General features: G+C 36.2%; 1 long non-coding RNA gene across 2 annotated transcripts; it reads left to right on the top strand.

Annotated features, from left to right (window-relative positions):
• Positions 1 to 309: 309 nt before the first annotated feature.
• On the top strand, positions 310 to 1,116 carry LOC147537630 (uncharacterized). 2 transcript variants are annotated; one of them, XR_015225856.1, is made up of 2 exons: positions 310 to 531; positions 627 to 1,116. It is a non-coding gene; the product is annotated as an uncharacterized LOC147537630 (long non-coding RNA). The 2 variants fall into 2 exon arrangements; XR_015225857.1 differs by having other exon boundaries at positions 331 to 531; positions 636 to 1,116.
• The last annotated feature ends 10,680 nt before the right edge of the window (positions 1,117 to 11,796 follow it).

Below are 11,796 nucleotides of genomic sequence, written 5' to 3'. Positions count from 1 at the left end.
TTTTTCCCTACTTCTAAATGCCCTCCCACGATTCCAAATTGTCTATTAAAATGGTATAAGAGAGAAGACGAGTCTATTATTTTGTTGGTTGAAATGACTCTACATCAAAACTTGCATGTGAAGATGGCAGCAAACTAAATGCCAATTTATTTGCAAGATGTTTACTTTTTTACTTGAACATGACCCCATCTCCATTGAAATGATACAAAAAGGAATGATGAACCTTTTCCCTGTGTTTGGTTGAATGAAATAAAAAGAAAAATTCATACTAGAAATTTAATGTTATTTTGTTATTATAAATACAACCCATCTCATCTCAATCATCAACAGAAGAGAGGGCGAGAAAGAACATCCTTAGTGAGTTAGTGAGAGAGAGTTAAAGAAATGGGAGAGAAAAGATTAGCAGTTCTAGCATGTTAAAGTCACAATTTTGTTGTCCTCTCCTTTGTGAAGAAAAACAGGGCTTTATGGTTGGTAAAAAAAAAATACGAACAACCCATCAAAAACTAATGGAGCACAGAGAAAAACCAGGTATCTTCTCTTTCTCTCACTCGTCGTTTTTCTCTATCTCGCTCTTACTCTTCTTTTATATATTCATCTAACAATCTATTAATGTTGATTTGTAGATGATGTAGATGAGTTAGATGAAGAAATAAATGACAACCCAATAGAACAAGTTAGACAGATATTTCCTATCACAAATGATCCCACATTGTCTGTCCTAACATTTCCAACATGGATACTAGGTCCAATTACACTTGTCTGTTTGATGTTGAAAAATTCGATTTTCGCCCAACAAATTGGTTCTGGTCTTCATGGTCTTGGCATTGGATCCTTCTCACTAGACTGGAATGCCACATCTAGTTTCATAGGAAATCCCTTACTCGTTCCAATGTTTTCAACTTGTAAAGACAATACGGTTTGATACTACTCCATATATATCCTTCCTTTATCATATTGGACTAATGTCTACAATGCCAAGCGGTTGTTGTTCTTTTCAAGCAGTCTCTATGATGCAAATGGAGAAGAGCATCTAATCCTTGACATTCATAATAATGTTTTTTTACTTAGTAATAGTAAAAAATTTGCTTTTATTGTAGATAAGTTGTTATACAATTGCAATTATTCTTACTTTGTTTGTTCATATGTTTTCCAAACAATCCTAGCATTTAATAAATCATAACCTCAAATGTCGGCATTAAAAAATCTTTAATTTCAAAGAATGCACAGTTCGCTTTCGCTTAAAAATCACTTTTATCCACAAAAATAGCTAGCACAGATTTGGATAAACGGAAGAGGGGACTTGTACAGCACTAACATAAATGATCATATCATCACATGCTTCTATTAATTTTGATTTGTACCACTAGTCTTTGAGCAATGAAAGACAAAAAGATACGACTTTGACTCATATACCATTTCAACCAATTAAAAACAAATAAAAGAGAAGTGCATATTCAACTATGTACTTTTTCTTTAATTCTCTAAGTAGATAACTTTCCCTAATTAACTATCTTAAATTTATTTGGAAAATACTCCGTTCTTTTCCATGTGTTAATCAGGAAATTAAGTCGAAGACCTAATTTTAAACTTTTTAAGTTAAAAAGACAAGTTATATTCTTTTTTTGTTAAAAATCCAAAATCTGTAATTTTGTTAAAAGGCTAAATATTTATAATTTGTTTGGTTAAAACCCAATATTTTGCAAAGTTGTTGCAAAGTTGTCGCAAGGTGTTGCAAAATTGTCGCAAAGTGTTGCAAAGCAGTCGCAATGTGTTGCAAAGCTGTTGCAAGGTGTTGCAAAGCTGTTGCAAGCTGTTACAAAGCTGTCGCAAGGTGTTGTAAATTAAAATTTTAAAAAGTACCCGTGGAGGTGAAGACTAAAAAGAATTGATTGATCCTCTTTTACCAAAATAAAAAATTTAGGGAGTTTTGTTGTGGTAATTATATATAGTTTCCCCACAAACTACAACATTTTTAGTCATAGGGCTTTGGTGACATCTTTTAGATGATTGTCGCTCCATGTTGTATCGAGACAAAATATTACTCCCTCCGTCTCATATTAAGAGTCCCACTTTGGAACTCCAACTTTTTTTCACATATTTTGTTCTTCCATTTGTACCCTTATTTATTATAGAAAAAAGTCTTCAAATTAAGAGTCTCATTTTCCCACCTCACTAAACATCAAAGTGTCTTTATTGTAAATACTAATTCCAACAATTATAGTTGACTCAAGGTAAGGGCATTGTGGGAAAGTAGATAGATTTTGTATGATAAAAAAGGAAATGGGACTCTTAATATGAGACATCTCTAAAAGGAAAGTGAGACTCTTAATATGAGACAGAGGGGGTATATTCTTTTACCGACAATTTGTATAGTGACGGTTAAAGTGTTATACTTGAGAGTTGGTTTGAAACCAAAGAAAAATAATAGATTAACTCCTGACGGCGTTAATTTAGTGGTTGAAAATACATTGGGTAGACTATTCATTCACTTCATGGCGGCGTTTTTGAAAATATGAAGCGCCTAGTTAGTTTCCATAAACACACGATTTATATATATATATTATTTTGTTGAAAATACTTTAGAGTTACATTTTATTGAAAACTTTCTTCAAACGATCTAAAATAATATATTAAGGGAATCCATTCTGGTTTGTAAATAATGTCATTGCAAGGTCTATTAAGAAGAGACGTCTTTAATTATTTCTGATGTGTTGGTTTGGCTTAGTTACATGAAGTTCAATATGTCTCTGACAAAAATGTTGTCTGAACCAAAAATTTGAGCATACCACAGGCTAAACGGTGATGGACGACTCCAATTAATTAGGCTACGGTGAGAGATAAATAGTCAGACAATTTGGAGCCTACAACATCACCATTTGATCGATGATGGCCTTAATTTCCGGGCCATGTAGCATTACTCTTCTTTATATCACATGTATATATAATTCATTTTTATTTCCATGAAAGGCTTATTAATATGAAATGTGATAAATTCCATTCCTCATGAGCTCCTTTACAAATTAAAGAGAGCGGAGAACAACTCATCGTAAAACAAAATGGACTTTCTTTCCAAATAATCCTTATAACTGTTATAGATTGGCTGCCCATAGTATGGTATAATGTTAATGGCTACCAAGAGAATTACAATGGGTGCCTAAAGGGTAATCTTTATCACCTCAAATAACAGCCAATGACTGATGAGACTTTGGGAGGAAGGCATTGGGGCGGTTCCTTTAGGCGGTTTGCTTGGGCGGTTTTGGATATAAATCCTTTAAACCGTCATTCCCACCTCCTCATTTACTTACTATATATATAGCATTATACCCCATGTACAAAGACATCTTTCCTCTTTCATTTTTCACTTGTAATAGTAAATTTCTCTCTCCCTCCCATACTCATATTAATTAAGTGATAGTAGTGAGTTGTTGGGTAATAATATAAGAGGGTACTTTGCAAGTTCTTTTATTCTCTTCCTTTGAGGTGTCCATTTAAATTTCAACACGTTATCAGCACGAGCCTCTAGCCAACTGAGAGGTTGTTATTTATTCGTTCTTCCAAGTTGAATAAACTAGCTGTTACTCTGCCCGTTTGTCGACGTCAAAGATCGAACAACTAAGCAGTTACTCTGCCCGGTGAAAGGTATACATTTAAATTATTGGTTTATTTATAACTAACCTATACTAATCTCTGTTACAGATTTAGATTTATCTACGAGGAGATATTGTTAGATATGAGTAAGTGATTGACAACACTAAACACCTTTCACGCCTCGGATATAGTCCTGCAGACTCAATACCGAGAGCGTCGTTTTCTCATGTATTTTCATTTTCTTAATTGTCTCGTTTTAAACGAAGAAAACAACCAGTTGTTGTTACACAACCATGAATCTCGACCTACTGGGTCTGCAGCTATGCCTGAAGCACCTGCAATATTGTGAAATGATCGTGGAAGGAAAGAAAAATACAAATGAGAAAAGTGGTTCTGGAAGAAACCACCAATATGTAACCCACACGAATAAATGGGGAATAAATTATAGACAAGCCTTTTACCACCTGAAGTGGGAAAAAAAGAGAAACTCAATATGTAGTACCGAACCTAAGAATGATAAGGTGAATAACCCTCTGAAGGTTCGGGAAGAAGCTTGTCACAGCTGTAGAATGCTTAGTTGTTTGTCCCGTACCTGTTGTACGGCAAACCACTTTGTGGATTTATATAAAGCATCTTTGAAGCCTGAAGCTAGAGAGATGAATCTCATGAGCTTGATCTACCATTATGTATAAGATATTGTCTCCCTGAAGGAGTCAATCGATCTAATCATATATTTAATTTTACTAACTAATATGTTAACTTATCTAACTATGATTTGTTTATTTATTTTTGATATTGTAAATTATTTACTTTCTTTTACAGTAGTTATCAATATTATATTGTTTAAATTTTATAAAAGGTATGATTTCTGGAAGAAACATATCTAAAGGTGGTGAAGATATCTGTCTAGCAGACAGTGGGACCACAAATTCGATACTTCGAAATACAAAATATTTCTCGACCTTAAAATTATTTGAGGCAAATGCGATTACTATCGCCGTCTCATCAAGCCTTATAGAAGGCTCCGGAAGAGCTACTATAATATTGCCCCGTGGTACTAAACTAATTATAGACGACGCTTTGTACTCGACCAGATCCCTGAAGAATCTGTTGAGCTTCAAAGATATACGCCGAAATGGGTATCACGTCGAAACTGGGTCTAAGAATGATAAAGAATATTTATATATCACCTCGAGTACATCATGCCAGAAGCGTGTTTTAGAAAGACTAGAAGCTCTTTCTTCTAGGTTATATCTTACTAAGATTAAAACAGTCGAATCCTATGTCGTTGTTAACCCGAAGTTGCACGATCCAAATACTTATAAGATTTGGCATGATCGACTGGGACACCCAGGCTCTACCATGATGAGTAGAATAATACAGAACTCTCAAGGGCACTCTCTTCAGAACCAGAAGTTTCTGATAGATAGAGATTTTACTTGCACCGGTTGCTCATTGGGGAAGTTTATTACTCGCCCATCCCTGACAAAAGTACATATCGAATCTCCCAAATTTTTGGAAAGGATTCAAGGTGATATATGTGGCCCTATACACCCGCAGTGTGGACCATTTAAATATTTTATGGTATTAATCGATGCATCAACTAGATGGTCTCATGTCAATCTGCTTTCGACTCGGAATCAGGCCTTTGCAAGGTTACTAGCTCAGATAATTCGTTTACGAGCTCACTTTCCTGATTATCCGATTAAGTCGATTCGCCTAGATGGAGCAGGAGAATTTACATCAAGTACTTTTGATTCATATTGTCTCTCAGTTTGAATTAATGTTGAACATCCTGTAGCTCATGTTCATACTCAGAATGGTCTAGCTGAATCATTCATTAAACATATCCAACTGATTGCGAGACCTATGTTGATGAGGACGAAACTACCTGTCACTGCGTGGGGACCAGCAGTCCTCCATGCTGCCGCCTTGATAAGATTACGTCCTACTTTAAATAACCAATATTCACCTTTGCAGTATGTTCAAGGCCAGCAGCCCAACATATCTCATTTGCGTATTTTTGGATGTGCTGTATATGTTCCTATTTCAGCTCCACAACGCACAAAGTTTGGGCCTCAGCGCCGACTAGGAATATATATTGGTTTCGATACACCATCTATTATTCGATATCTCGAACCCAGACGGGCGAGACTTTCACTGCACGCTTCGTCGATTGTCATTTTGATGAGACAGTTTTCCCGCCATTAGGGGGAGTAAATTTGCCTGAAGCAAATATTACGAAAAAGGAATTTTCTTGGTTTACTCCAAATCTGTCTCACTTTGATCCTCGTACTAATCAATCTGAAGTTGAAGTACAAAGGATAATACATCTACAAGAGATTGCTAATAAATTGCCTGACGCTTTTAATGACGCAGCGAGAGTGACAAAATCATATATACCTGCTGCAAATGTTCCTGCAAGGATAGATGTCCCTGAAGGACAAGATAAAAATATTGCAGCAAATGAAACGTCCAAAACACGTCTGAAACATGGACGACCAATCGGTTATAAAGATATAGTTCCCCGGAAGAGGAAAAATCAACTACAAGTAAGTAATGCTCCAGAAGAGACAACAAATCAACAAGCTACAACTTTAGCTAATACACCCCTAGAAGTGGGTGAAGCCCCAGAAGAGGCAGAAACTCTTGAAGAGCATGAAATATCTCCAAATGAAGAGATATCTATAAACTATGCCTGTGATGGTAAAGTGTTGAATCGAGATAACATAATCATCGATGATATATTTGCGCTTTCAGTAGCCACTGATATTATCACTGAAAATGATGATTATGAACCACATTCCATTGAAGAATGTCGGAAAAGGCCTGATTGGGTAAAATGGAAAGAAGCAATACTGACAGAACTGAATTCACTTTCAAAACGTGATGTTTTTGGACCTGTAGTCCCCACACCCAAAGACGTAAACCCTATAGGTTTCAAATGGGTATTCATCAGAAAGCGAAATGAGAACAATGAAGTTGTTCGTTATAAAGCTAGACTCGTGGCACAAGGTTTCCTGCAGAGGCCAGGGATCGACTATGAAGAAACATATTCTCCAGTTATGGATGGAATAACCTTTCGATACTTGATCAGTTTAGCAGTTCTGGAAAAACTCGAGATGAACTTAATGGACGTGGTCACTGCGTATCTATATGGAAAATTAGATACTGATATTTACATGAAAGTCCCTAAAGGATTTAAATTGCCTAAAGGCAACCCATGTACCATGTATTCACTAAAACTTAATCGAGCATTATACGGATTGCAACAATCTGGACGAATGTGGTACAATCGTCTTAGTGAATATTTGATCAAAGAAGGTTATGTAAATGATCTCATTTGTCCATGTATATTTATCAAGAAAGGAGATGCTGGATTTGCTATTCTCGCAGTCTATGTTGATGATATCAACCTTATAAGAACTCCAGAAGAAATCTCTAAGGCTGCAGAATATTTGAAGAAAGAATTCGAGATGAAAGATCTTGGAAAAACAAAATTCTGTCCTGGCTTACAAATTGAAAGAAGTACCAGCGGCATACTTGTACATCAGACTTTATATACTGAAAAGGTCCTGAAGCGCTTTAACATGGAGAATTCTTATCCACGCAGTACTCCCATGGTTGTTAGGTCTCTTGATGCTCTGAAAGATCCATTTCGTCCTAAAGAAGAAGACGAAACACTCCTTGGTTCAGAAGTACCATATTTGAGTGCTATTGGCGCATTATCATATTTGGCTCAATGCACAAGACCGGATATTGCTTTTGCAGTAAATTTATTAGCCAGATATAGTTCTGCACCAACTAAGAGACATTGGGTCGGAGTAAAACAAATTCTTCGATATCTTAGAGGAACAACTGATCTGGGATTATTTTATTCAAAGAATTTATCTAGTGATTCTCAAGTGAAGGGATACACAGATGCTGGTTATATTTCTGATCCACACAAAGGGATTTCACAGACAGGTTATGTTTTCACAAGCGGAGGTACAGCTTTCTCATGGCGATCTAGTAAACAAACCATGCCTGCAACCTCATCTAACCATGCAGAAATTATTGCTCTCCAGGAAGCCACAAGAGAATGTGTTTGGCTTAGGTCCATTATTGAGCACATTAGAAGCTCAAGTGGTCTTGTCTCTATCACAAATTCCCCTACAGTTATTTACGAAGATAATTCGGCATGCATCGCCCAAATCAAAGAAGGATACATCAAAGGCGATAGAACTAAGCATATCTCCCCAAAGTTGTTTTATTCACACCATCTCCAGAAGAATAATGAGATTGATATCCAGAAGATACAATCATGTGAGAATTATGCTGACTTGTTCACCAAGTCTTTGCTTACTACAACGTTCAGAAAACTAGTAGAAGGCATTGGTATGCGACGTGTGGATAATCCGACAATGTAAGACTACATCAGTCTATCTGATATTCATCAGGGGGAGCCTATTATCATATGGAGTTTTTTGCATCGTTAGTACTGGATATCTACGCTCTGTACTCTTTTTCCTTCGTCCAATTTTTGTCCCATTGGGTTTTTCTGGCAAGGTTTTAACGAGGCAGAATTTCGCGTATCCAACACCACTCAGCATCTATGCTATTGTACTCTTTTTCCTTCATCAGATTTTTGTCCCACAGGGTTTTCCTGATAAGGTTTTGATGAGACAATCTTTCGAGCGATGGTCATCCAAGGGGGAGTGTTATAGATTGGCTGCCCATAGTATGGTATAATGTTAATGGCTACCAAGAGAATTACAATGGGTGCCTAAAGGGTAATCTTTATCACCTCAAATAACAACCAATGACTGATGAGACTTTGGGAGGAAGGCATTGGGGCGGTTCCTTTAGGCGGTTTGCTTGGGCGGTTTTGGATATAAATCCTTTAAACCGTCATTCCCACCTCCTCATTTACTTACTATATATATAGCATTATACCCCATGTACAAAGACATCTTTCCTCTTTCATTTTTCACTTGTAATAGTAAATTTCTCTCTCCCTCCCATACTCATATTAATTAAGTGATAGTAGTGAGTTGTTGGGTAATAATATAAGAGGGTACTTTGCAAGTTCTTTTATTCTCTTCCTTTGAGGTGTCCATTTAAATTTCAACAATAACTTTGTTTTCTTATAAAAGAAAATCTAGATTTTTTAAGTTTTAAATAATCTTTTTTATATATTTGGTTGTTCTGATGAAGATATTCTGAAATTTCTATCTTGAAATGAACTGGGGTACAATGTGGAAAATTGAAAAATAAATGCGAGCTCATGAATTAGCTATTCATCATCACACTCCAGTCTCCAAACTTTCTTCTATTAACACATACAAGAGAAAATGTAGTACTTTCCCTTCAATGACAAATTAGCTATCCATCATCAAACTCAAACTTTCATCTATTAGAACATACAAGAGAAAAGGTGTTACTTTCACTTGAATGATAAATTAGGTATTCATCATCACACTGAAGACTTTCATCAATTAGAACATACAAGAGAAAAGGCGTTACTTTCACTTGAATGATAAATTAGCTATTCATCATCACACTCGAGACTTTCATCTATTAGAAATTCCTTATGCAAGCTCGTGAATTAGCTATTCATCATCACACTCCAGTCTCCAAACTTTCATCTATTAGAACATATAAGAGAAAATGTAGTACCTTCTCTTCAATGAAAAATTAGCTATCAGTCATCAAACTCAAACTTTTATCTATTATAGCATAAAAGAGAAAGGGTGTTACTTTCACTTGAAAGATAAATTAGGTCTTCATCATCATACTCGAGACTTTCATCTATTAGAACATACAAGAGAAAAGGTGTTACTTTCACTTGAACGATAAATTAGATATGCATCGTCACTCTCCAAACTTTCATCTATTACAACATACAAAAGAAAAGGTTTACTTCCACTTAAATGTATTATTAGTGCTCAATAAAATCTGAACTTATGTGGGATTGACTATGTTTACACCATCTCTCACGTGTCACCCTTCTTTGAATTTGACACACGTGTTTTGTCACTTGATGTATATCATGTTGCTTGTGACTATAGTAAGGAAAACCTGCAAGTATCTAACTCAAAAGCTAATTAACGATGAATAAAAAAATCCTCATCAACTAAGACATTGTTGAGCATGAAACTTTTCTTAGTTCATTTTAGAGTATTCCCACATTTTTCATTCATAGAATTATATCAGTTTAATCATGATAAAGTTCATAAGGAGCATATACAAAAGCATACAACATTACTTTTGAACATGAAGTTTCTAAAGACGGGTTAATTTACAAAAACATTAATTTATATCAGTGATGACGTTTATAAAGTAGTTTATAACACAACTCCAAAATATCAACATCATGCCATCTTTAATTTTAACGTGTATACAGTTGTATATGACTAACTTTGAATCGTGATAATCTATTGGTAGCCAACGGGTCGTGCCGTGGCGGCACGGCTCGTTTGACAACCGTGGCGTGTTAGACACGCAACGACCACGCCAAGCACGACTTCGAGTCGTGTCGTGTCGTATCCATGCCACAAGGTTTAGACACGGAAACGCCCCATGGCAACGACCCAGCCATTGTCATGCCGTTTCCTGGTGGTTCCGGTCGCTGCTGTGCCAAGTCGTGGCTAATAGGCCAGCTAATGCAAACATAACAAAAGGAAGCACTAAATAATTTCAAGTCAAACGTTATGATCTTTGTTTAAACTTTAGAATCTATCTTTATTTTATTACTTAATAATGTTATTAACTATTAATTTTATTAATTAATAACTACTTTCAACAAAATAGCAATAATATTTTGTAAATTAAGTACCCATTTGTAACGAGTTAGCGTGGCGGGGCGGGTTAGGAACGCCACGGGTTGTGGCGGGTCGTGGTTCCGTTCCTAATGTGTCGTGGTTGACGGGTCTGGGAACTTAAAATCCCAGACTTGCCATGACCCACTTGACCAGTGATGGGTCGGCACGGCACGCGGCGTTCCGTGCCGTGTTGCCTTATAAACGGGTTGTGCCGGTCCGTTTCCGGGCCGGCACGACCCATTGCCGCCTCTATGATAATCCATAAATATATATAATATATTAGCATTATTTTGGTTATGACATACAATAAGAGACCTTGTATGAAATTTCGTCCTTTACATATGCGTCACAGATAAAGCCATGATTCCCTCGAGTCACTTATTCATGAGAAAAAACGTTCACCTTAAAGAAAATAGGGAAGTATTCAAGGCACCTCCCAGGTGTTGGAGGCACCTCTTTTCTTCACAAACTCTACCTCAAATTTGTCGTAGGAAAGCACCTTTAAAACTTGCAGCTAGGGATACCTTAAAAGCTTTCCGTTGAAATAAACATAGCGATTGTGACTAAAACTCAAATTTTCTCTATCGGTGGTGAAAAAAGTTTGAGATTAAGCATTGCGTCGAGTGAAGTGAATTGAAAATTTACATCACTTCAATTAAGCATCTCAACTATAAACATAGTTAAGTTCAAGTTTCAAACAACCTCTGTCATCCAATCATTTTCATTAAGTTTGTTGTCTAACCTGAAGTCGTATAAATTTAATAAAAAACATAATACACATATATTATTTCGTTATAAGATACTGACTTGGTTTAACTTATGGGTGTAATAGTATTGGCAACTACCGAGACAACTCTGTTCTTCAGACTAACACCACTAGGAAAAATTCAAGGGGATAGGTTTCGACTGGTGGAAATTGAAAATGATATTCTATCCCACGACACAGGGTTTGGTTAAACATCTAACTGGAAAGAAACCCGCCCATTTCAAAATTGAGGATGAAACACAATGTACTGGTGCAATAGATGAATGAAAACAAGAAGATATCTTGTGCAAGAACTATAGCCTGAACAACCTCAACGACATGCTTTATAATCTCTATTTTATTGCAGAGACGTTTAAAGAACTATGGCAGGGTCGTGTTTGGGCCAGTGCTGGGCCCCCAGCCTAAAAGGGCTTACTTTAGATAATGTCTTAACAGTTAATGTATATAGATAGAAAGATGCAAACTTACTCATAAGAACTCTCTTGGCCGAGATGGTCAGGCAGCTATCATTCCATGAGTGTGGCTCAGGTTCGAAACTCACAGACTATATATTAATTTTGTTCTTTTTCCTCTCCTTTTGTGATGTTCATGATACCATTACTAATTGAACCTTTATTTCTACTCTGTTACACTTCT

The sequence above is a fragment of the Eschscholzia californica genome, unplaced genomic scaffold, assembly GCF_041429995.1.
Source record: "Eschscholzia californica isolate CP2 unplaced genomic scaffold, dmEscCali1.0.p SCAF_5, whole genome shotgun sequence".
Taxonomy (NCBI): domain Eukaryota; kingdom Viridiplantae; phylum Streptophyta; class Magnoliopsida; order Ranunculales; family Papaveraceae; genus Eschscholzia; species Eschscholzia californica.
The sequence above is the reverse complement of the archived record's forward strand: the minus strand, read 5'-3'. Positions and strand labels throughout refer to the sequence as shown.